Here is a 26,883-nt window from a genome sequence, read left to right on the forward strand (position 1 = left end):
TAATGTTTTGAGAAAATGTTTTTGTAAAACATGCACCTAACATCAGATCAAACTTTCTCTCTAAAGCTAACTTTCATTAGGGTTTAATATGGTCTATTGGTTTCTCTCTTTTCATTGGCAGAATCCTTTTTCAGTGTTATGATATTCATAACATCCATATCCACCAGTCTATCTTCCTGTCAACTAACAGAACTCTGCTGGTTGTCCTGGTAACAGATACCAGTCTATCTTCCTGTCAACAGAACTCTGCTGGTTGTCCTGGTAACAGATACCAGTCTATCTTCATGTCAACTAACAGAACTCTGCTGGTTGTCCTGGTAACAGATACCAGTCTATCTTCCTGTCAACAGAACTCTGCTGGTTGTCCTGGTAACAGATACCAGTGGGCAGATCTATTGTATTTGTTCAAACTAAACTACAGCACTTACTTTGATGAGTCAAATCTGATCCTTTCTTCTCTTCTCCTCCTCTCACAGTTCCACTCAGCCCCGTTGTTTTCCTGCAGTCCACCAGCAGCACAGACAACCTCTTCATACCCAGCAGTAAGGTGCTACCGGGAGAGGCACGACATGGGGACTCCGGGAGGGAGGAAGGGCTAGCGTTGTCCTGGTAACCATAAAGAGGGGACACAGACACATATCATTATGGATGCTGATGCCACTGTTGTCATGAAGTGCTTTACAGAAACGCAGCCCAGACCCAGATAGAGCAAGCTGTATATTAGACCAGACCAAGCTGTACCATCTGGTGTTCTGATCTGGAGAGACTCTTCTCTGACTCGTCAGCATCAGGATGTTGTTGAGGCTCCCCAGAGGATCCACAATAGTCATGTCTCTCTCCTGTGTGAATGACAACATCAAACAGATGGTAAACTTATGACCATCTATTGCAATCTTAGAGTCTTACAAGAGGCATGCATATGTCTAAAATGGCCACTTTCATCATGATTTCCTAAAATGTTGTTTTTGATGCAAATGTTAAAGGGTCGTTCCACAAAATGGATGCCGTTTACGTCCCTTTGACATTTTAAGTAGGAAATTATGCATCAATATTGCATTTTAAAAGCCTGTTATATTAGATGAAGTGCACTTTAATATAGACTACCTGGAGAATTCAATATATCTCATTTAAAAGTCCCAAAAATATATGTATCAATGGCAGATTACACCTTTAACAATTCCTACAGTACTGAACAACATATTCAAGTGTAGAACTTCAGTAGAATGCCCCTTTAAAACCACACATTAGTTCAACAACTGCATAGCTTGTGCCCCTGTTTTTAAGACAGTACTCACTGGTGTTAATCTGATATTCTGTCTCCTCCTTTTTCACTCCCAAAACGTCTTCCTCCTCTTTTATTGAGATAGCCTCCTCTTCCTCTTTTACTCTAAAAGGTTCTTCCTCTTCTTTCACTACATTCTCTTCTTGTATTGTTATGGCATCTTCCTCCTTTCTGATTCTGAAAGCTTCTACCTCCTCCTCTTCCACTTTGACAACCTTCCCATCTTCCTCTTTCACTGTAATATCATCCTCTTCTTCTTTCAATGTGATCGCCTCCTCTTCCTCCTTTTTCATCCTGAAAGCTTCTTCCTCTCCTTTCATCAGAGCTTCTTTCTCCGTCTAATTTAGTGAGCTCATGCCAGGTCGCAGTTGTAAATGAGAACTTGTTCTCAACTACTCTACTTGGTTAAATAAAGGTGAAATAAATAAAAAATAAAAATGCTCAGGGAGATTAGCCTAGTGCAGTACCAATGTAACACATTTGCTAATGTAATAAGCAAATTGCGTTTAAATGAACAAGTAGATACGTAAGCAGAATGATGTTCTAAAACACTAAGATTAATATACACAAGATTGGTCTAAAGATCTTAAATGTTTCGGTTTTATGTTCGCTAGCAAACCACCGCGGTGGGTGAATCAGAAGCCTTTTGTCGCTGTTGAAGAATCCTCCCGTCCCGTCCACTATATTATACGTCACACAAGAACCATCAACTGAAAGACTCATATCGCCGTCTGCTGTCTGGAGTAGGTAACGCAGACTGGGAAAAAATCCCCATTACAATGTTTATTCTGGCAAACAATGTCATAAGAAGTAATTTAAAAACAACCAGATGTTATGTTTTCTCCTCCTTCTTACAGCCAATACTTTCCTCCAGGGCTGACCTGCCCATTAGGCAGGATTAGGTGACAGATTGAAGAGGGTGGCATATTCCGAGCTAAATTGACCAAGGCTCATCTGGTGGTATAATTTGTATTCATTTTTGCCATAGTTATTCTGACCCTACTGCCTGCAAGTTGTCGTTATCTACACCCAAAAAATGAAAATATCTTCTCAGATATCTCAAATATTTTTCTCAGACTTCAAAAGTGGTCTCCTGATGTGGTTTAATTATTGTTGTGGACTTAGAACATCCAATGTTGTTGTTTTTCTATTAACAGTGTGATTTTGGAAGCGAAAACCAGAAAAACAGCGACAATCAGAAACCTTGAAAAACTAAACGTAGAATATAAATTATAGATTATGTCCCTGAATGGTCAAAAACCTCTTCAAACAGAAGTACGTTAATAGCACAAAATATCTTACAGGTAGGCCATCTCTCACTCTCTCTCATCATGTCACAAGCTGAGAGGCTCCCAGGGGCAGGGCAATAAAAGGCCCCAGCTCACTCAACTGCCCCTCCCCTCTCCAGCAGCCATTAACCCAGAACATCCTGAAGACAGAACATCTAAAAGATCATCTGGGAATCCTTTCTTCCTCATGGAGCTTTTCAAAAGTGGGGTGAATATTCAATGGGATGTTTGTACAGTGCATTCGGAAAGTATTCAGACCCCTTGACTTTTTCCACATTTTGTTACATTACAGCTTATTCTAAAATGTATTACTTTAAATTTTTCCTCATCAATCGACACACAATACCCAATAATAATTGAATTTACCACAGGTGGACTCCAATCAAGTTGTAGATATATCTCAAGGATGATCAATGGAAACATGCATCTGAGCTCAATTCAGGTCTGAAAACTTATGTAAATAATATGTATGTTTTTTGTTTTTAATAAATTTGCTAAAATGTCTAAAAGTATTTTATCGCTTTGTCATTATGGGGTATTGTGTGTAGATTTCTGAGGAAATAGTTTCATTTAATCCATTTTAGAATAAGACTGTATCATAACAAAATGTGGACAAAGTCAAGGGGTCTGAATACTTTCCAAAGGCACTGGAAGTGATTGAGGAGACACCGTAATTGCTATATTCGAATTAAAATGATTGACCCATAAGAAAACACATGACCAAAGCCAGGCGTGACCCATATAGAATTAAAACAACATTCATCTTAATGAGAAAATATAATATAATAAACAAATGTTTGCATAACCAAAGACATAAAAAACTGACGCCAACATTCTATTTAGCTTGGCTTTCATATGGCCAGGAAGGTCATTGAGAATAACAATAGACAATAGTTATTGTTGCTGGTTTAGGGATGAAGATAGTGAAGGTTCATGAATTAAAGATGTGTTCACAGTGTGGATGTTGACAGAGGGGGATTAGAACCCCAAAGTAGTAGTGTTACAAAAGATCATAAAGGTCATTTAACATTCTGGTTTAGGGAGAAATAACTTTTTGGAAACCACTATTCACACTATGTACAGACATAGAAAACCATCACATCAAGGAGGTGTAACAGTGATGAATGGCTATTCAATGTACAACAGTAGTCTTCTGTAACAAGCAATACCTGGTAAATATGTTTACATACATCCATGACTGAATGGTTTCATTAACTCCTTTAAAGGTTTTGTAAGTAAATTGTAACAGCTCCTCATTCAGCAGTCTGAATTAACCCAGAGGCACCAAAACATCAACTTTTAGAGAAGTTTGGAGATTATTCCACAAGTAAGGTGCAAAGAGCTGATTTACCTAACTCTGTACAGACCAAAGGAATTCCCAGAGCTAGCCATCCCTGAAACTGTGTCTGATAACACCAACTCTTACCTCTAATGGTTATTGTAGATGTTAGCTACAGAGGGAGTTACTGTCAAAGAGCTTTATAAATGCAAAGAGAGCAATGAATGGACCTACGTGACCACAAAGAGGGTCAAGCCTACTTCCTGATGGAGAATACAGGGATGTGTACTGAACCTGTACCCATAATAAAACAAAGTGCACTATGGTCAAATGCATCTAATGGCTTTAATGAAGTGGCAGCTGCATTCATATACAGTGGGGCAAAACAGTATTTAGTCAGCCACCAATTGTGCAAGTTCTCCCACTTAAAAAGATGAGAGAAGACTGTAATTTTCATCATAGGTACACTTCAACTATGACAGACAAAATGAGAAAAAAAAATCCAGAAAATCACATTGTAGGATTTTTAATGAATTTATTTGCAAATTATGGTGGAAAATAAGTATTTGGTCAATAACAAAAGTTTATCTCAATACTTTGTTATATACCCTTTGTTGGCAATGACAGAGGTCAAACGTTTTCTGTAAGTCTTCACAAGGTTTTCACACACTGTTGCTGGTATTTTGGCCCATTCCTCCATGCAGATATCCTCTAGAGCAGTGATGTTTTGGGGCTGTTGCTGGGCAACACAGACTTTCAACTCCCTCCAACGATTTTCTATGGGGTTGAGATCTGGAGACTGGCTAGGCCTCTCCAGGACCTTGAAATGCTTCTTACGAAGCCACTCCTTCGTTGCCCGGGCGGTGTGTTTGGGATCATTGTCATGCTGAAAGACCCAGCCACGTTTCATCTTCAATGCCCTTGCTGATGGAAGGAGGTTTTCACTCAAAATCTCACGATACATGGCCCCATTCATTCTTTCCTTTACACGGATCAGTCATCCTGGTCCCTTTGCAGAAAAACAGCCCCAAAGCATGATGTTTCCACCCCCATGCTTCACAGTAGGTATGGTGTTCTTTGGATGCAACTCAGCATTCTTTGTCCTCCAAACACGACGAGTTGAGTTTTTACCAAAAAAGTTCTATTTTGGTTTCATCTGACCATATGACATTCTCCCAATCTTCTTCTGGATCATCCAAATGCTCTCTAGCAAACTTCAGACGGGCCTGGACATGTACTGGCTTAAGCAGGGGGACACGTCTGGCACTGCAGGATTTGAGTCCCTGGCGGCGTAGTGTGTTACTGATGGTAGGCTTTGTTACTTTGGTCCCAGCTCTCTGCAGGTCATTCACTCGGTCCCCCCGTGTGATTCTAGGATTATTGCTCACCGTTCTTGTGATCATTTTGACCCCACGGGGTGAGATCTTGCGTGGAGCCCCAGATCGAGGGAGATTATCAGTGGTCTTGTATGTCTTCCATTTCCTAATAATTGCTCCCACAGTTGATTTCTTCAAACCAAGCTGCTTACCTATTGCAGATTCAGTCTTCCCAGCCTGGTGCAGGTCTACAATTTTGTTTCTGGTGTCCTTTGACAGCTCTTTGGTCTTGGCCCTAGTGGAGTTTGGAGTGTGACTGTTTGAGGTTGTGGACAGGTGTCTTTTATACTGATAACAAGTTCAAACAGGTGCCATTAATACAGGTAACGAGTGGAGGACAGAGGAGCGTCTTAAAGAAGAAGTTACAGGTCTGTGAGAGCCAGAAAATCTTGCTTGTTTGTAGGTGACCAAATACTTATTTTCCACCATAATTTGCAAATAAATTCATTAAAAATCCTACAATGTGATTTTCTGGATTTTCTTTTCTCATTTTGTCTGTCATAGTTGAAGTGTTCCTATGATGAAAATTACAGGCCTCTCTCATCTTTTTAAGTGGGAGAACTTGCGCAATTGGTGGCTGACTAAATACTTTTTTGCCCCACTGTGATGATGTCACCATAGTCTAGGACCAGTAAGAACATCGATTGAATGATCTGCTTTGTACTATTAAGCAAGAGGCCTGACCTATTTCTATAGAAGACCCTTTTAATACTCAGCATCTTAATTAACTAACTGATCAATATGTGTTTAAAAGACAGCTTAATGTCTATACAGAAACCCAGCCTAAAACACCAACTCAGCATCTTAATTAACTAACTGATCAATATGTGTTTAAAAGACAGCTTAATGTCTATACAGAAACCCAGCCTAAAACACCAACTCAGCATCTTAATTAACTAACTGATCAATATGTGTTTAAAAGACAGCTTAATGTCTATACAGAAACCCAGCCTAAAACACCAACTCAGCATCTTAATTAACTAACTCATCAATATGTGTTTAAAAGACAGCTTAATGTCTATACAGAAACCCAGCCTAAAACCCCAACTCAGCATCTTAATTAACTAACTCATCAATATGGTTTTTAAAAGACAGCTTAACATCTTGACAGAAACCCAGCCTAAAACTCAAACTCAGCATCTTAATTAACTAACTCATAAATATGTGTTTTTTTAAAGACAGCTTAACATCAGATACACCATACAAGGTACATACAATCAATCAATCATTAATTATTTTTGTGCAATCTATAAAACAAGATATAAGATATATTTTTTTGTATTGTCATTACGGGTCTCGTCCCGTGTATTGTCATTTTGGGTCTCGTCCCAAGTATTGCCATGAAGGGTCTCGTCCCGTGTATTGCCATTACGGGTCTCGTCCCGTGTATTGTCTTTAAGGGTCTCGTCCCGTGTATTGTCGTTACGGGTCTCGTCCCGTGTATTGTCATTACGGGTCTCGTCCCGTGTATTGTCATTACGGGTCTCGTCCCGTGTATTGTCGTTACGGGTCTGGTTCCGTGTAATGTCGTTACGGGTCTGGTCCCGTGTATTGTTGTTACGGGTCTCGTCCCATGTATTGTCGTTACGGGTCTGGTCCCGTGTATTGTTGTTACGGGTCTCGTCCCGTGTATTGTCGTTACAGGTCTCGTCGTGTATTGTCGTTACGGGTCTCGTCCCGTGTATTGTCATTACGGGTCTCGTCCCGTGTATTGTCGTAATGGGTCTCGCCCCGTGTATTGTCATTACGGGTCTCGTCCCGTGTATTGTCATTACGGGTCTCGTCCCGTGTATTGTCATTACGGGTCTCGTCCCGTGTATTGTCTTTAAGGGTCTCGTCCCGTGTATTGTCGTTACGGGTCTCGTCCCGTGTATTGTCATTACGGGTCTCGTCCCGTGTATTGTCATTACGGGTCTCGTCCCGTGTATTGTCGTTACGGGTCTGGTCCCGTGTAATGTCGTTACGGGTCTGGTCCCGTGTATTGTTGTTACGGGTCTCGTCCCATGTATTGTCGTTACGGGTCTGGTCCCGTGTATTGTTGTTACGGGTCTCGTCCCGTGTATTGTCGTTACAGGTCTCGTCGTGTATTGTCGTTACGGGTCTCGTCCCGTGTATTGTCATTACGGGTCTCGTCCCGTGTATTGTCGTAATGGGTCTCGCCCCGTGTATTGTCATTACGGGTCTCGTCCCGTGTATTGTCGTAATGGGTCTCGCCCCGTGTATTGTCATTACGGGTCTCGTCCCGTGTATTGTCATTACGGGTCTGGTCCCGTGTATTGTCATTACGGGTCTCGTCCCGTGTATTGTCATTACGGGTCTCGTCCCGTGTATTGTCATTACGGGTCTGGTCCCGTGTATTGTCATTACGGGTCTGGTCCCGTGTATTGTCATTACGGGTCTCGTCCCGTGTATTGTCATTACGGGTCTCGTCCCGTGTATTGTCATTACGGGTCTCGTCCCGTGTATTGTCATTACGGGTCTCGTCCCGTGTATTGTCATTACGGGTCTCGTCCCGTGTATTGTCATTACGGGTCTCGTCCCGTGTATTGTCATTACGGGTCTCGTCCCGTGTATTGTCATTACGGGTCTCGTCCCGTGTATTGTCGTAACGGGTCTCGTCCCGTGTATTGTCATTACGGGTCTCGTCCCGTGTATTGTCATTACGGGTCTCGTCCCGTGTATTGTCATTACGGGTCTCGTCCCGTGTATTGTCATTACGGGTCTCGTCCCGTGTATTGTCATTACGGGTCTCGTCCCGTGTATTGTTGTTATGTCAACACTGCCAAGTGGCTGGGATGTCCTCCACTGAGTCCACAGTCCTCTGCACCATAAACACCATCTGTTGTCTGCACACATCTGACCACAGATCAAATCAAATTAAATGTTATTGGTCTCATACACATATTTCTCTGATATCGCAGGTGTAGTGAAACAGTGCAGTAATATCTAACAAAACAATACATGCATATCCCCACAATGTATTTTAAGGATTTAGAAATATAGAAATAGTAGAACGATTAATGTCAGAGTCTGGAATATAAATATATACCGTTTGTTTACAATGTATATTTATTGAATTTTTTTTGTTTTGCCTTCACCTCCCTTATCTTACCTCACTTGCTCACATTGTATATAGACTTATTTTTCTACTGTATTATTGACTGTATGTTTGTTTTACTCCATGTGTAACTCTGTGTGGTTGTATGTGTCGAACTGCTTTGCTTTATCTTGGCCAGGTCGCAGTTGTAAATGAGAACTTGTTCTCAACTTGCCTACCTGGTTAAATCAAGGTGAAATAAAAAAAAATATGATGTTGTGTATAGACATTATGGAGCGTATATGAATATAAAAGGTGTGAACAGCAGTAGTTATATAGGATGAGCCTTGACTAGAATACAGGGTGGAGTACTGGGTGGTAGATGACTAGTAACAGTGACTAAAGTTCAGGTTTTATGGAACAGGGTTTTATTTTTCTGAGGGACAATCACACAAATGTTTACGCAAAAGACACACCAGAATGGCTTTCCAAGACTTATCATCAACTCAGTCTTCTGAAAACCTGTTTCCATCACATCTGTCGTGAGAAGTTTTATACGTTATGACTTTATTCACATAAAAACTTTGAATGGAAACGTGTTTAATCAAGCTCTATACAGCCTAATTATTTTCCTAATTTTCAGCCTCGAGTCTTCTTGGTTATGACGCTACAAGCTTGGCACACCTGTATTTGGGGAGTTTCTCTCATTCTCTGCAGATCCTCTAAAGCTCTGTCAGGTTGGATTGGGAGCATTGCTGCACACCTATTTTCAGGTCTCTCCAGAGATGTTCGATCAGGTTCAAGTCTGGGCTTTGTCTGGGCCACTCAAGGACATTCCTAGACTTGTCCCGAAGCCACTTCAGCTTTGTCTTGGCTATGTGCTTAGGGTTGTTGTCCTGTTGGAAGGTGAACCTTTGTCCCAGTCTGAGGTCCTGAGCGCTCTGGTGCAGGTTTTCATCAAGGATCTCTCTGTACTTTGCTCCGTTCATCTTTCCCTCAATCCTGACGAGTCTCCCAGTCCCTGCCGCTGAAAAACAACCCCACAGCATGATGCTGCCACCACTTTGCTTCACCGTAGGAATGATGCCAGGTTTCCTCCAGACGTGACGCTTGGAATTCAGGCCAAAGAGTTCAATCTTGGTTTCATCAGACTAAAGAATCTTGTTTCTCATGGTCTGAGAGTCCTTTGGGTGCCTTTTGGCAAACTACAAGTGGGCTGTCATGTGCCTTTTACTGAGGAGCGGCTTCCATCTGGCTACTCTACCATAAAGGCCTGATTGGTGGAGTGCTGCAGAGATGGTTGTCCTTCTGGAAGGTTCTCCCATCTCCACAGAGGAACTCTGGTGCTCTGTCAGTGACCATCGGGTTCTTAGTCACCTCCCTGACCAAGGCCCTTCTCCTCCGAAGAGTCTTGGTGGGTCTTGGTGGTTCCAAACTACTTCCTTTTAAGAATGATCGAGGCCCTTGTGTTTTTTGGGACCTGCAATGCTGCAGAAATGCTTTGGTCCACTTCCCCAGATCCGTGACACAATCCTGTCTCGAAAGGAATATATCACATCAAATATAGGTTACTTAAAGTTCATGAGAGAACACACATTCTTCTCCCAGTGTGTAAAGGAATATATCACATCAAATATAGGCTACTTAAACTTCATGACAGACCACACATTCCTCCGATTGTTGTTGAAAAACATTTCTTAAACGGAACAAAACGGAGATAAACATACCTGAATTCGTCCAATAGAAACTCTCGTTTGCAACTGTTGGACTAATGACTACACCCTAGATCAGCTAGATATAGGCAAGAGTGTGCAAGGCCGTATTGAATGTGTCACTGTCTGTCCATGTTTCACTGTATGTCACCTCAAATTTGCTCTCGACCTGTCTGCACCTACATTGTAAACTTTAATTCATAGGTGGGGTTGTAGCAACCTCAGGATGGGTATAGGGGGAATGTTAGTATCATGTAGTAGCCTAAACCTATTGCTGTTACATTGAACAGGGTGAGTGAAATATGAATGACACTCATCTAATATGGTGTAATACAATTAAGGCCATGCTCATGAAAAAACAAATCATCCTGCCTCATTTTAAATGGCACTGACCGCCACTGTTAGGGTGGTGGGCCATTCTTGGTACACATGGGAAACTGTTGAGCTGGAAAAACCCAGCAACTTTGCAGTTCTTGACACAAACCGGTGCACCTGGCACCTACTACCATACCCTATTCAAAGACACTTAAATATTCTGTCTTGCCCATTCACCCACTGAATGGCACACATACACAATCCATGTCTCATTTGTCTCAAGGCTTAAAAATCCTTATTTAACCTGTCTCCCCCCTTCATCTACACTGATTGAAGTGCATTTAACTTGGGATCATAGCTTTAGCCTGGATTCACCTGGTCAGTCTAAGTCATGGAAGGAGCAGGTGTTCTTAATGTTTTGTAGACTCAGTGTAAAGCACTACAGATAATCAAGTGCTATTTCAATGTGATGCATTTGCTCTATTGTTTACAGCGGGGTTGGGAAATTCCAGTCCTCGAGGGCCTGATTAGTGTCACAGTTTTGCCCCAGCCCCAGCTAACACACCTGACTCCAATAATCAACAATTCATGATCTTCAGTTTAGAATGCAATTTGATTAATCAGCTGTGTTTGCTAGGGAGGGAGAAAAAGTGTGACATCAATCAGGCCCCGAGGACTGGAGTTGCCCACCCCTGGTTTACAGGATGATTTGTATCTTAAAGAGCGTAGCTTTAAGGGAATAGTACCGTCACATCTAAATAAAAACGAATGTAAAAAATGAACAGAGCAAATGTGTATTAAAACACTACCTAATCATATAAGTATTTATTCAACATTTACATATTCATATTGTAATGAAACAGTAGGGAGCAGGTCTCGAACCCTCGACCTTCTAGCCCGAGGTCCGGCGCCCTATCGACTGTGCCGCAAAAGCATGCTCGTACGGCAGGATCAATTTCCGCAATTATAAACCCAGGGTCGCTATTATTATTACACTATTAAGCTTCTACGTCTGTATACAGGACGGTATTATTTGTAAGACGTAAGAGAAAATATATCAGCTTATTGTTAAATTATTATGACGTTCTTTCCAATACAAAAGTGTAGTAACTATTGTTTCCAAACTGCGTTACCCACTCCAGTCAGCAGAAGGCGAGTTTTTCAGGTGATGCTTCTTGCGTGACGTATATTCTAGTGGACGGGACAGGAGGCTTCTTCAACAGCGACAAAAGGCTTCTGGTTTAACCACGCGGAGCTTTGCTAGCAAACCTAAAACTCTTTAGACCATTCTTGTGTATATTACTCTTAGTGTTTCGAACATAATTCTGTTTACCTATCTACTGGTTCATTTATAAACGTAATTTGCTTGTTAAATTAGCAAATGTGTTACATTGATACTGCACTAGGCTAATTTCCCGGAGCATAAACGCACAAATCTAGACGGAGAAAGAAACTCTGGTGAAAGGAGGCAAAGAAGCTTGAAGAATGAAAAAGGAGAAACAAGAGGATGATATGACAGTGAAAGAGGAATATGGGAAAGAGGTTGTCAAAGTGGAAAAAGAGGTAGACGCTTTCAGAATCAAAAAGGAGGAAGATGCCGTAAAATTGAAAGAAGAGAATGTAGTGAAAGAAGAGGAAGAACCTTTTGGAGTAAAAGAGGAAGAGGAGGCTATCTCAATAAAAGAGGAGGAAGACGTTTTGGGAGTGAAAAGGGAGGCTGAAGATCCGATTAACTCCAGTGAGTACTGACTTAAAAACAGGGGCACAAACTATGCAGTTGTTTAACTAATGTGTGGTTTTTAAGGGGCATTATACTGAAGTTCTGCACTTTAATATGTTGTTCAGTACTGTAGGAGTTGTTTAAGGGGCAATCTGCCATTGGTACATATATTTTGTGCACTTCAAAATAATATTTATTGAATTCTCTATGTGGTCTATATTAAAGTGCACTTATTCTAATATAACAGTCTTTTAAAATATAATATACAGTGCATCATTTATACTTAAAATATCAAAGGGATGCAAAATGAACCCATTTTGTGGAACGGCCCTTTAACATTTGCATCACAGTGGTGGGAAAAGTACGCAATTGTCATACTTGAGTAAAAGTACAGATACCTGAATAGAAAATTACCCAAGTAAAAGTGAGTCACCTAGTAAAATACTTCCTGAGTAAAAGTCACAAATATACTGAAGTACCAAAAGTAAAAGTATATAAATAATTTCAAATTCCTTATATTAAGCAAACCAGATGGTGCCATTTTCTAGTTTTTTTTTTTATTACATTTACGGATAGCCAGGGACACACTCCAACTCTCAGACAATCTACAATTGAAACGTGTGTTTAGTGAGTCCGCCAGATCAGAGGCAGTGATGATTACCAGGGATGTTCTCTTGATTAGTGAGTGAATTGGACCATTTTCCTGTCCAGCTAAGCCTTCAAAATGTAATGAGTACTTTTGGGTGTCAGGGAAAATGTATGGAGTAAAAAGTACATCATTTTCTTTAGGAATATAGTGAAGTAAAAGTAAAATTTGTCAAAAATAGTAAAGTACAGATTCCCTGAAACTACTTAAATCGTACTTTAAAGTATTTTTTACTTAGGTACTTTATACCACTGATCACAAAAAAAAGAAAAGGCATAATTAAAGTGGCTAATTTAGGCCCTTTTTAGACATATATTCATGCCTCTTGTAACACTCTGTAATTGCAATAGAAGGTCATAAGTTTACCATCTGTTTGATGTTCTCGTTCACACAGGAGAGAGACATGACTATCCTGGATCCTCTGGGGAGCCTCAACAACATCCTGATGCTGACGAGGCAGAGAAGAGTCACTCCAGATCAGAACACCAGATGGTACAGCTTGGTTTGGTCTAGTATACAGCTTGCTCAATCGGGGTCTGGGCTGGGTTTCTGTAAAGCACTTTATGTCAACAGTGACATAAGCATCCATAATTATATGTGTCTGTCCCCTCTTTATGGTTACCAGGACAATGCTAGCCCTTCCTCCCTCCCGGAGTCCCCATGTCGTGCCTCTCCCGGTAGCGCCTCACTGCTGGGTATGAAGAGGTTGTCTGTGCTGCTGGTGGACTGCAGGAAAACAACGGGGCTGAGTGTAACTGTGAGAGGAAGAGAAGAGAAGAAAGGATCAGATTTGACACATCAAAGTAAGTGCTGTAGTTTAGTTTGAACAAATACAATCGATCTGCCCACTGGTATCTGTTACCAGGACAACCAGCAGAGTTCTGTTAGTTGACATGAAGATGGACTGGTATCTTTTACTAGTAGGGCTGTCACAGACTAATAAACATCTTGTTTGACTTAGTCACCTGTTCTTTCGACCAATCAATTGGTACACATTTTAAACGTGTGTTTCTATATATACACTACCGTTGAAAAGTTTGGGGTCACCTAGAAATGTCCTTGTTTTTGAAAGAAAGGCAATTTTTTTGTCCAATAAAATAACATCAAATTGATCAGAAATACAGTGTAAACATTGTTAATGTTGTAAATGACTGTTGTAGCTGGAAATGGCAGATTGTTTTATGGAATATCTACATAGGCGTACAGAGGCCCATTATCAGCAACCATCACTCCTGTGTTCCAATGGCACTTTGTGTTACCTAATACAAGTTTATAATTTTAAAAGGCTAATTGATCATTAGAAAACCCTTTTGCAATTATGTTAGCACCGCTGAAAACTGTTATGCTGATTTAAAGAAGCAATAAAACTGGCCTTCTTTAGACCAGTTGAGTGTCTGGAGCATCAGCATTTGTGGGTTTGATTACAGGCTCAAAATGGATCAATTAGCCTTTTAAAATTATAAACTTGGATTAGGTAACATTACGTGACATTGGAACACAGGAGTGATGGTTGCTGATAATGGGCCTCTGTACACCTATGTAGATAATCAGCCATTTCCAGCTACAATAGTCATTTACAACATTAACAATGTCTACACTGTGTTTATGATCAATTTGATGTTAATTTAAATGGACAAAAAAATAGCTTTTCTTTCAAAAACAAGGACATTTCTAAGTGACCCCGAACTCTTGAATGGTATTGTATATCCTAACACCATCCATAGTTGTAAACAGCATTCTGCATGAATTCCGACTGAACTTGCAACAAAACAATTTTATGAAATCTAATTTTGTTAGAAATCTAACATTGTTTAACATGGTCAAGTTCGGTTTCTGTGCAATCTTCAGACACTCTAGAAGGCAACCAAACTTGTTTCATCATTCTACATGATGTATTGGCTATACAACACCTGAATTAGCCCATGAAGGGTCTTGGTCCAATGACCACCTATCGTTTTGAAACCTAGCTAGATAGCCAATGAGCTGGGCTTTCCAGCAGTATGTGAACGCCGTTTGTAGGACAAACAGCCATCATGCTAGAGCTGTGCACAACAGAGTTCATTCTCTGGTGAAAGGAAACAGGACGCACTGTAGTTTACGTTTCACAGCAGTTCCTTCTCTTCTACAAACTTCTCAAATCTGAAAAAGTTAAACATGGCCACTAAGAGTGGAAAAGCTAAATCTCAGTCCAAGTATAAACATTTTGATGTTATTATTGCAGAAATTGACCAGGAGAGTGACACAGAAGGAATGGATGAGGACTCTGTGAGTGACCACAGTTATGATTCCAGCGTGGAAGAAATGTTTTTGGAAGGAAAAGATCCACTTTTAGACCAGTAAGTAAAATAGGTTTTTGCTTCTAATGCTAATGCAGTTGTTTAAATGGTCGCATATTCATTTTATATATTTTTTTGATTTATATATATATATATATATTTATACACACAGTCGAAGTTTACATACACTTAGGTTGGAGTCATTATAACTCGTTTTTCAACCACTCCACAAATTTCTTGTTAACCTCACTAGGGTATGTGGGACAGTAGCGTCCCACCTCGTCAACAGCCAGTGAAACTGCCGGGCGCCAAATTCAAAACAGAAATCCCATAATTTAAATTCCTCAAACATACAAGTATTTCACACCATTTTAAAGATACACCTGTTGTAAATCCAGCCAAAGTGTCCGATTTCAAAAAGGTTTTACGACGAAAGCACACCAAACGATTATGTTAGGTTAGAGCCAAGTCACAGAAAAATACAGCCATTTTTCCAGCCAAAGAGAGGAGTAACAAAAAGCAGAAATAGAGGTAAAATTAACTTCTCTTAACTACCGATCCCGGATCCGGGTTTGAAAATAGACAACATACGGTGATCGCCACAAATAGTCATATTAAACATTCCTGAAAATACAAGTGTCTCACATGCTTCAAAAGCCTAGAATCTTGATAATCCAACTGCGTTGTCAGATTTAAAAAAGGATTTACTGCGAAAGAATAGGGTGCGATTATCTGAGCTCAGCGCTCCATAACAAACTACTTTTTCAACCAGCACAGGCGTAACATTATCACAGATTGCGTTGAAATAAATCATTTACCTTTGAAGATTTTGCTCTGTTTGCAATCCCAAGGCTCATTGTTACACACTGAATGGTCTTTTGTTTGGTTAAATCAATTTTTTATAGCCTAACACAAAACATTTTGTGAACGCTTATGTCGTTGAATTTCATTTCATAAAATTTCCGACCTAAATACCCTGACATTATCCAGTCATGTTTGGTTTCCTTGCAATCAACTGTTTGTTTGTAACAACCAAACTTGATGGGTCATTTCGCGGGACGTATTGAGCCGAAAAAAACGATTGGAAGACAACGAGTAACGAGCTCATTGTGCACCAATTATATGACCACTGTCTCGTTGATTGACTGTATTTTAACCCAATGACCACTCATCGTCTTGAAATCTAGCTGGGTAGATAGTGCCATTTACCTCTGTTCATTGGCTATCAAATGGTTCTTTGTTTGAAGACCAGCCCATACATGAAACGCAGGCGTAACGAGTGTCTTTTACCTTTGCGTTTAGATCTGGAAGGAACGAAAGTTATTACGCACAGCAGTATTTCGGCAACTTGCATCTTCAGCTGTTTATTTATCCAACATCATGGCGAATAAGTCAGGGAAAGCTAAATCTAAGACTAGATATACGAATGTAGACAACATTTTAGAGGAAATTGATCGTGAAAGTGATACAGAACTGTTTTTTGAGGAAGACTCCATTAGCGATCACTCCTATGATTCTGAAACTGAGGCCTATTTTTTTGAACGGAGAGGACATTGTTTTGGACTGGTAAGTTCTTCTCACGCTAATGCCGTTGTTTGAAATTAATAATAGAAAATATTATTTTATTTGTTTTTACATTTTATTTGCAATAAAAAGGTAATGAAATGTGTAAATTACACGTTGGCTATTCATTGTGAGTGAGGATACATTTGTATGTATGTGAACGACCCATAGCCTATGTTTGTGTGTGTGTGTGTGTGTATATATATATATATATATATAAATGGAATGGAGTAGAATGTAACAGCAAACCCATACATCTCAACAGAGCCAGCATGCTTTCTCTAATTAGGCTATATATTACGGTTAGAGGTTAGAGGGAGCATGGCCGAGGCGCGTGTGTCTGTTGCTACACCCCACCCCCACATGAAATGGCCTATTTGAGGCAGGCCCACAAAATGGCCAAAGTGAAATGGAACAGCACTTTATGTTCCCTGTACTCTATATATATGTTTATTATACCTGTTGATACAGGGCTCATATGTGAAACTATTCTAACTGAACATTTTCATTCACAGTGGCACTGATTCCGACTGGGAGCCCCCAGCGCCAACTTGTTCATCCAGCTGGACCCCTGCTGTCTCTGGGCCATCTACAGGTGTGAAGGCACCGACAAAGAAGCGGAAGAGGGGAAGTGTGCCACCTGCTAACAAAGGGACAGAAGGGCGTTGGCACACTGTCCTAGAAGATGATGTGGAGCCACCCCAACCAACTTTTCGGCCGAAAAGGAAACCAGGACCTCAGGTGAACTCGACCACAACTTACAGCCCCCTTCAGCTTTTTCAGTTGTTTTTCACACAATCCGTTGTAGATTCGCTCGTGTCTAACACGAATAAGTATGGGAAGAAGAAGCAGGCAGGCAAAAAGGTAGCATGGAAGCCCATATCCATGTCAGACTTTTTCTGCTACCTTTCACTGGTCATCTACATGGGGATGGTGAAGCTGAAAAGCCTGACGGACTACTGGAAAACGTCATCACTCTACCAACTGCCTTTCCCCATGACTGTTATGTCCTGCAAAAGGTTTCTGGTTCTTTCACAGGCGCTTCATATCAGTGACCCAAAGGTTGATGAAGCGAATGACAAGAAGAGAGGCACAGCAACGTTTGATAGACTGTGCAAAATCAAACCTCTCTACTCCAGCATTGTTGAGGCCTGCAAGACGTACTTTCAGCCAGCCCAGAACGTGTCAATCGATGAGAGGATGGTAGCCTCAAAGGCCAGAATTGGCCTCAAACAATACATGCGAAACAAACCAACCAAGTGGGGTTACAAGCTGTTTGTGTTGGCTGATTCTGTGTGTGCCTACACATGCAATTTTTTTGTCTATGAGGGGAAGAACAGTTTTGCTACCGGTAAGGGACTTGGCTATGACTCTGTAATGGAGTTATTGGATTTTCAACTGCTAGGGAAGGGCTACAAACTGTTTGTGGATAACTTCTACACAAGCCCTACCCTGTTTGCAGACCTTAGGAAGCGGGAAGTGTGGGCTTGTGGCACCATTCGTACCAACAGGGTGGGCTTTCCGAAGACGAAGGTGAACGACATGCCTGAGCGGGCTGAGCGGGGGACCATGCGATGGATCCGTGAAGATGGCCTGCTTTTTGTAAAGTGGATGGATACCAGAGAGGTGATGATGTGCACAACAATCCACAAGTCCTTCAGTGGGGATCATGTGGTCAGACGTGTCAAGGATGGTGCCGGGGTATGGACCACCAAAAATGTCCCCATTCCAACTGCAGTAAAGGACTACAACAAGAGCATGGGAGGTGTGGACCTATCAGATGCCCTGATAGGCTATTACAATGTTCTCCATAAGACAATGAAATGGTACAAGACCTTCTTTTATCATTTCATCGACATTGCTGTGGTGAATGCATTCATCCTACACAAGGAAATGGCTAAGAGCTGTGGAAAGCCCTTCCTCTCACAGAAAGCCTTCAGAGAGCAGCTCATCAAGGAGCTTGCTGGCTACAGCACCACTGCACCATGCCCTGTCCCTTCTGCTCCTGCCACAAGTGTTCATCTGCCCAAATATATTTGTGCAGGCATGGATGTGCCTAAGGGCCAAAAGGGCACAGCATGGAGGCGTTGCTGTGTTGTTTGCAAGATGAAGTCCCCCATCACCTGCACCACATGCTCGGTGACCCTCTGCTTTACATCAGAAAGAGACTGCTATGGCATCTGGCATCAGCAGCAGAATATTGTGTAGAGCTTTGGCAAAGTGGGTGTGGTTATATCCTTCCTGTTTGGCCCTGTCCGGGGGTCTCATCGGATGGGGCCACAGTGTCTCCTGACCCCTCCAGTATTTATGCTGCAGTAGTTTTTCTATTAACAGTGTGATTCAGAGCAAAAACCAGAAAAACAGGGACAAATCAGAAACCTGGAAAACCTAAACGGAGAAAATGGAATTGGATAAAAAACAAAAAAAAGGATTTGATAGAGATGTTATATATAGATAGAGATGTTATAGAGCCCTAAATAATGTATAAATGTTCTCTTATTACTGGATTATCGAGGGATAGTGTAGAGTAACAGCTGTGTCCTTTAACCTCCCTGCTCCTCAATACTTCTTCCACTGGATCAAAGCTTCAGCCAAGTAGGATACATGATAGTGACAACACATGGAGTAGGGTTGGATATAGTCATGGTAGGATACATGATAGTGGCAACACATGGAGTTGGGTTGGATATAGTCATGGTAGGATACATGATAGTGGCAACACATGGAGTTGGGTTGGATATAGTCATGGTAGGATACATGATAGTGGAAACACATAAAGTAGGGTTTGATATAGTCATGGTAAGCAAAATACTTTACACAACATATTGTGCAGCTTTCTGTTGCGGGATCTTGTTATGGTGGGGGGTGCCCTTTGTTGTTTACACTTCACACACATGGTTATGGGTTTTAAAAAAGAAGACATCAGTACCATGTCAGATACAGTTTAAATGTATTCATATTTGAATTTGCATCCCAATATGACACTTTAAATACATCACAGAAGACTGAAATGTAACAAAATGCCTATTGTGTTTATTGAACTGTACACTGAGATGCTCAGTTTGTCAATATTCCCCTCCAGTGATTCCGCAACATCTTGTCAACGTGTTCAATAAAAATGGAGCTGATATCTTATACCAGTCATTCTTTATAGACATGTATCCATAACAAGGCTTAGGCCTCCCATATAGTCTGCAAAAACCTCTCCAAAATGTCACATTTTTTAAACACCTTTATTTTCATGCATATAACTTGTCATAAATCTTTTTATTACCAAATTCTATCTTTCGTGTGGACAATATTTTTTTCATGTTTTCATGAGTGTTTGAGATTAGGTCCCCGAATGGTCAAAAAGCTCTTCGAATAGAAGTACGTTTATAACACAAATCTTACAGGTAGGTCCTCTCTTACTCTCTCTCATCATGTCACAAGCTGACAGGCTCCCAGAGGAAGGGCAATAAAAGGCCCCAGCTCACTCAACTGCCCCTCCCCTCTCCAACAGACATCAACCCAGAACATCCTGAAGACAGAACATGTAAAAGATCATCTGGGAATCCTTTCTTTCTCATGGAGCTTTTCAAAAGTGAGGTGAATATTCAATGTGATGTTTGTTCAGTGCCTTAGAAAAATATTCAGACACCTTTACTTTTTCCACATTTTATTAAGTTACAGCCTTATTTTAAAATGGATTAAAAAATATATATTTATATATTCAGCAAACTACACACAATAGCCCATCATTTGGGGCGGCAGGTAGCCTATTGGTTAAAGCATTGGGCTAGTAACCAAAAGGTTGATGGATCGAATCCCTGAGCTGACAAGGTAAAAATCTGTTGTTCTGCCCCTGAACAAGGCACTGTTCAGCGGTAGGCCGTCATTGTAAATAAGAATTTGTTCTTAACTGACTTGCCTAGTTAAATATAAAACATTTAAATGACAGCAAAAACAGGTTTATAGAAACATTTATTAAAGATAAAAAATATACCTTCTTTACATAACAGTAAGTATTCAGACCCTTTATTATGAGACTGTCAGAGTAAAAACCAAGCCATGAGGTAGAAGGAATTGTCTGTAGAGCTCCGAGACAGGATTGGGTCGAGGCACAGATCTTGGGAAGGGTACCAACACATTTCTGCAGCATTGGAGGTCCCAAAGAACAGAGTGGACTCCATCATTCTAAAATGGAAGAAGTTTGGAACCACCAAGACTCTTCCTAGAGCTTGCGGCACGGCCAAACTGAGCAGTCGGGGGAGATGGGCCTTGGTCAGGGAGGTGACCAAGAATCCGATGGTCACTCTGACAGAGCTCTAGAGTTCCTCTGTGGAAATGGGAGAACCTTCCAGAAGGACAACCATCTCTCCACCTCTCCACCAATCAAGCCTTTATGGTAGAGCGGCCTGACGGAAGCCACTCCTCAGTAAAATGCACATGACAGCCAACTTGGAGTTTGCCAAAAGGCACCAAAAGGACTTTCAGACCATGAGAAACCAGATTCTCTGGTCTGATGAAACCAAGATTGAACTCTTTGGCCTGAATGCCAAGCGTCACGTCTGGAGGAAACCTGGCACCATCCCTAGGGTGAAGCATGGTGGTGGCAGCGTCATGCTGTGGGGATGTTTTTCAGCAGCAGGGACTAGGAGATTAGTCAGGATCAAGGGAAAGATGAACCGAGCAAAGTAGAGAGATCCTTGATGAAAACCTGCTCCAGAGCGCTCAGGACCTCAAACTGAGGGCGAAGGTTCACCTTCCAACAGGACAACAACCCTAAGCACACAGCTAAGACAATGCAGTAGTGGCTTCGGGTCAAGTCTCTGGTCTCTGAATGTCCTTGAGTGGCCGAGCCAGAGCCCGGACTTGAACCCGATCTAACATCTCTGGAGAGACCTGAAAATAGCTGTGCTGCAACGCTCCCCATCCAACCTGACAGAGCTTGAGAGAATCTGCAGAAAAGAATGGGAGAAACTCCCCAAATACAGGTGTGCCAAGCTTGTAGCATCATACCCAAGAAGACTCAATGCTGTAATCGCTGCCAAAGGTCCTTCGACAAAGTACTGAGTAAAGGGTCTGAATACTTATGTAAATGTTATTTTTCAGTTTTTTATTCTTTAATAAATTAGCAACAATTTCTAAAGACCTGTTTTTGTTTTGTCATTATGGGATATTGTGTGTAGATTGATGAGAGGGAAAGAAGTATTTAATACACAGGCTGTAACGTAACAAAATGTGGGAAAAAGTCAAGGGGTCTGAATACTTTCTGAAGGCATTGTATATAGCCATGTTATAAAGTATGAAAAGGCTTGTTCATTCACATGTCATGAATTCACTATGACATCATCATATTTGTATATATCCTAATTAATAAACTTCGGATGGAAACATGATTATTATTTATCTAACAAGGTAAGTCAACTGAGATCACATTGTCATTTACAGCAACAACCTGGGGAATAGTTACAGGGGAGAGAAGGGAGGATGCATGAGCCAAATTGTAAACAGTTTCCTCCCATGCATGCTGTTCTCAGTTGACTTACCTTGTTAAATAAATAATGGAAACAATGGAGCAAATGTATCACTATCAGAGGGGTGTATTATGACATCAGATAGAACTACTCAGACATTCCAAATATCACTTGATTATCAGAGGGATGTATTATGACATCAGACATTCCAAATCAGGCTTCATCCATATCATTAAGGTGGATATTGATCCAACCATTTCAAAAGTAATGACCGGGCTGACGGAAACAGGATATGCCTGTACAATTTTATTAATGCAGACAGACAATTTGTTAGTTTGTTTTACATGGTGGGGTCTTTTTGTGTCAGTAAACATTTATGAGCGAGAAATGGTGGAAACTCCTTCATGAGCAAATATTTATATAATAACCATCACATCTTAGTTAACTTGGAGTCACGTGATGATATGTTGTGTGGTCCTCCCTCTACGACTTGGGAAACCATGTAGTTTATTAGGCTACAGACTAAATAAGTTATGAACTTCACAGGGTGGTGAAATTGCATGTGATGAGCTTGATGCTCCTTTCCAATACATTTTGATGGTCTTCTTCTGGTGACATGATGATCGATGCTTGGTTGCCATTTGACAAATAAAATAATATTGCTCTCATCCATAATAATCTCATGTAGGTAGCCTACCAACACTGTATATGTGTGCTGAAGGCTACAGTGCACGGGACAAGACCACATTTTCTATTTTACGCAAGTTTTTAAAACCATCAGTAGAGTTGAAAATGTGATGGAAACCCATTTAACTTGTATTTTTCCATTCGGCACATGGGAATTCAACAGCAAAAGTATTTTTTTGTCTCGTAAAGCCTTTGATTAGCAATAAGTCTGTCTGATAGAAACATTTCTTGTGGAAAAATGCATATATTGTTTAATGCAGATTTTAGAATATTCACATGAAAATCTGTTTCAAATTACATGGAAACTTAGCTACTAAGGTGGATATTGATCCAACACCTGCTACTTATTCAAACCAGCCCACTGGGCACAGACATCAGTTCAACATCTAGTTTCTATTTACATTTCTTTTGTTCATCAACTGAAGTGAATTCTACATGAAATCAACACAAAATGTCACCTGTCATTGGATTTAGGTTGCCAAAATGCAAGTCCATGAAACAAAAGGTGTTTTGTTGAAATGACGTGGAAACAACGTTTATTCAACCAGTGGGAGGCTTGTAAATGACCCCAGGAAAGTAAAACAAAGAACTCTTCATTGAGACAATGATAAACAGCAATCCATGGGAGAGTTGTGGTGGATATTATAAAATAAGGATCTACTGGAGTCCAAGTCAAACCAAGATTCTTTATTTGTGATCTCAGAGAGAATAACAGAGTTCCACAGCACAGTGTAGACAGTCTGAATTCCTGAAGCATTGGGTGATGAGCACATATCTTTATAGTTTCCTGTTCCTGGGAGGGACTTTATTCATACAAGGACACAGGTGCAGCTGGTTTGCAACACAGAATGATACTCCCAAGAACAGGAGATTATAATAGGACAGTTTCACAAGGTTAGTCACATACTCAGTTATGTGGACACATACAATTAACATTTTCCATTACAGACTCTGTGAATATTTCATGTCATTAAATCATCAGTGGCCCAACATTGCAAATGTAAACAACGGAACAAATGCATCACAACCAAATATCACTTGACTATCTGTAGTGCTGGAGGAATGACACACCCAGATAAACACACACACAGTCAGAATTTAAAAAAGGACCATTTAAACACATGGAATCTGATCTACTCTATATTCAAACTGACAGATTCCATATTCACTTAATCTTTTCTCGTAAAAACATACAAATATATGTTTAAGACTACTTTGTACAATTCAATATGGTATAAACAAGTAAACACATTCTCAGTCAACAATATAAGACAATGGGAGCACTGTGTATGTTCTCTGATGAATTTTAAGTCAATGTGATGTGAAACATGAGTTTACACACGAGGAGAAGTAATTATTCTCCCGTGTGGATTCTCACATGACGTTTAAGTGACCGTGATGAGTAATATGTCTTCCCACAGTCTGAGCATTTGCAAGGGTTCTCCCCTGTGTGCAGTCTCATGTGTTCTTTCAGCTTTCCTGAATGGTTAAAACGCTTTCCGCAGTGGGAGCAGCGGTAAGGCTTTTCCCCTGTGTGTATTCGCTTATGAGCGTTCAGGTTTCCTGACTCTCTAAAACTCTTTCCACAATGGGAGCAGTGGTAAGGCTTCTCCCCTGTGTGTATTCGCTCATGAGATTTCATGTTTCCTAACTTGTTAAAACTCTTTCCACACTGGGCGCAATGGTGTGGCTTCGCTCCTGTGTGTATCCTCTCATGTCTTTTCAGGCTTCCTAATCTGGTAAACCTAGTTCCACACTGGGAGCAGTGGTAAGGCAACTCCCCTGTGTGTATTCGCTCATGAGCTTTCAGGCTTCCTAACTGGTTAAAACTCTTTCCACATTGGGAGCAGAGGTGTCGTCTTGCTGGTTTGGACATCTTTGGTTCCTCGAAGTTTGGTTTTCCTCCTGCCAAAGACAGTGTTTATTTAAAGAGAGACCTGAATGAAACCTCTTCATGACAATGCTGCCTTGTATGAGGTGTCATGACCGTACCGATTATCTCTCACCCCCAACTTAGGAGAGATCTAGGGGTATGAAGATGTGGGGGGTTTTTGACCCCTCACGCCCATTGTAAATCTTAGGCAACAGACAAAATTCTTTTGTCCTCTCACTATGGAGAACCGGCCTCAGAACATTAAACAGGGAATAAATGGACTTTGGAACAATGGTTTCCGTCAGCCACAATGGTGGTAATGACGATAGATGGAATATGAAAATTAATGTAAATTTTGTTTTGTTATTAACGGTTAAAGGACGACGTCATTATGAAAACATTGTAACTTTAAGAGTTTTCCTAGTATATGCTTGATGTTTATACATTGTACGTTGTGTGGAAAATGTTCAAATCAAAGAGAATGTTTTGGTAAAGATGAAATGTGAAGTTAGTTGTCTAAAATTGGATTTGAGTAAAATCTAGACCTTGCCTCATAACTTGGTAGGCCCAGAGAATTGCCCTAAAGGCGGTTATGCCCACATCTGACCCGAGGGTATAAGACATGTGAGTTAAGAATTAACATATCAGACTAAGTGACCCGAGCTGCAGCAAAGGTCTGAGTAGTCAACGAACCCAAAACACAACACGAGGTTGAAGACAAAGGAATCATTTTCTTCTCATGCTATGGATGAATAGCTGCATCTAAGCGGGTGAATTCAAGCCGGACCACCCGGTCTCAACCCCCCATCGAATCGTGGTATCTACACTGTTTTCATTCCTACGCCGTGAGCCCTGAGCTACAGGGCTGGCTGTCCTCAGAAAAACACTTTCAGAACAAGGGTGAGGAATCAGACCACTAAGCAAAAAGGACACTGACATCGTGAGGACAACCAGAGAGTTGCACCCGAGAAGTGCGTCATTTCTTGAAGCCTAAACGGCCCACGCGGAGAGACCCACAGCGGAGACCTTCAACACGTAATTACATCATTATATTCTGACCCATAAGAGCGGCAGTTCGGGGCAAGGTCAGGGTTCAAATAAGCATAGCTGACAAATGCACCCAAATGTATATTTCTCTCGTGTACTTTCTCTTTTTCTCTCTTTTAAATCCCCATTTTGGGGAACACGCGTCAGAGTGTGTTGGCCCGTTGTACTAAGTTCTAATCAACAGCCTAGACTGTGTTTTTGTGTATGCGTATCTTTTATTATCATTTTAGCTTTCTAGTAAATAAATAGTCAACTAAAATTGGTGTGGTACGAACTCATTGGTGGGACTCGGGTTTGTGCAGATTATGCGACGTTCAGAATGAGACTGTAGAGGAAATTGATTAATTAGCGACTGTTGTAAAATCGATGTTCTGATATTCTTTGAGGTAATTTGGGAAATAGAAACTCAATAAAAACTAATTTCCCCATGGTGCCAAGGTTAATGAGTTAATAATTGTCTGATTCATTTAATCACGCAATTATAAACCGTTAATCATTCGATGAGCAGCAGTCGTCACATTAACTAATACAACGTCACGACATATTGGCACCCCGTGGGAGGCATCAAAGATAAAACTATGGCTGCACTTTGGGTTAATTCCATACCAATTGTGTAGCAAGATACATATATACCATTAATAGCTATAGGCAGGACTGGTGTGGGAGAAGCGTGTGTGTGTCGTTCCATTTCACCCAGATACTGGTCGGGAGAGAACCACACCTGTGGTACATCTGACGAATGTCAGTGTGTCGGAGGGTCTAATGAATGCTACGAGCTAGGGCATATGTACCAGCCGATGTAGACATTCTGAGAATAATACTAGTGGACCAACTAGTAGGTCGCTTTCAGGAGTGATCTGACTCGGTCATAAGCAATTCCTAGAGCAGAGGACATATGAGCCAGCCATTACGGAAATTTGAGTAGATATATTCGTTTGACCGAAGCCATTATCTTTCTACCTCTCGCATTTGGTAACGTGAAGAGTTTAAGGGTTGAACGTGAGACGTCACCTAGTAAACCCGTTCCCTTGTTGGGGGGAACTTCCCTTGCGCGGCGAAGTGGAAGGAAAGCTAAGCATTGCGCCAGATGCTGAGCTAAGAAAGGGGAGCAGCCATTTTTGTTTTCCCCTTTGTTCATAGTGAATTCCCGCGCCGGGCGGGAATCATGTGAGATCTCAGCTTGCGCTATCAGTAACCTCTGGCGAAGAATCGCCAGTCATTTTTCATGAAATAATTCAGGTTACGCTGTAGGATATCAAACCAGTCTCAACTGATTGGATATCATTGTCTCATTCAATTTAATACATACTGTAACGACCCGG

The 26,883-nt window shown here is 41.0% G+C and overlaps 1 pseudogene; it reads left to right on the forward strand.

Moving 5' to 3' along the window:
• The window catches only part of LOC120023451, a 127,692-nt pseudogene that overhangs the window by 14,987 nt on the left and 85,822 nt on the right, over positions 1-26,883 (forward strand).

Source organism: Salvelinus namaycush, chromosome 2 (genome assembly GCF_016432855.1).
Source record: "Salvelinus namaycush isolate Seneca chromosome 2, SaNama_1.0, whole genome shotgun sequence".
NCBI classification, from domain to species: Eukaryota; Metazoa; Chordata; class Actinopteri; order Salmoniformes; family Salmonidae; genus Salvelinus; species Salvelinus namaycush.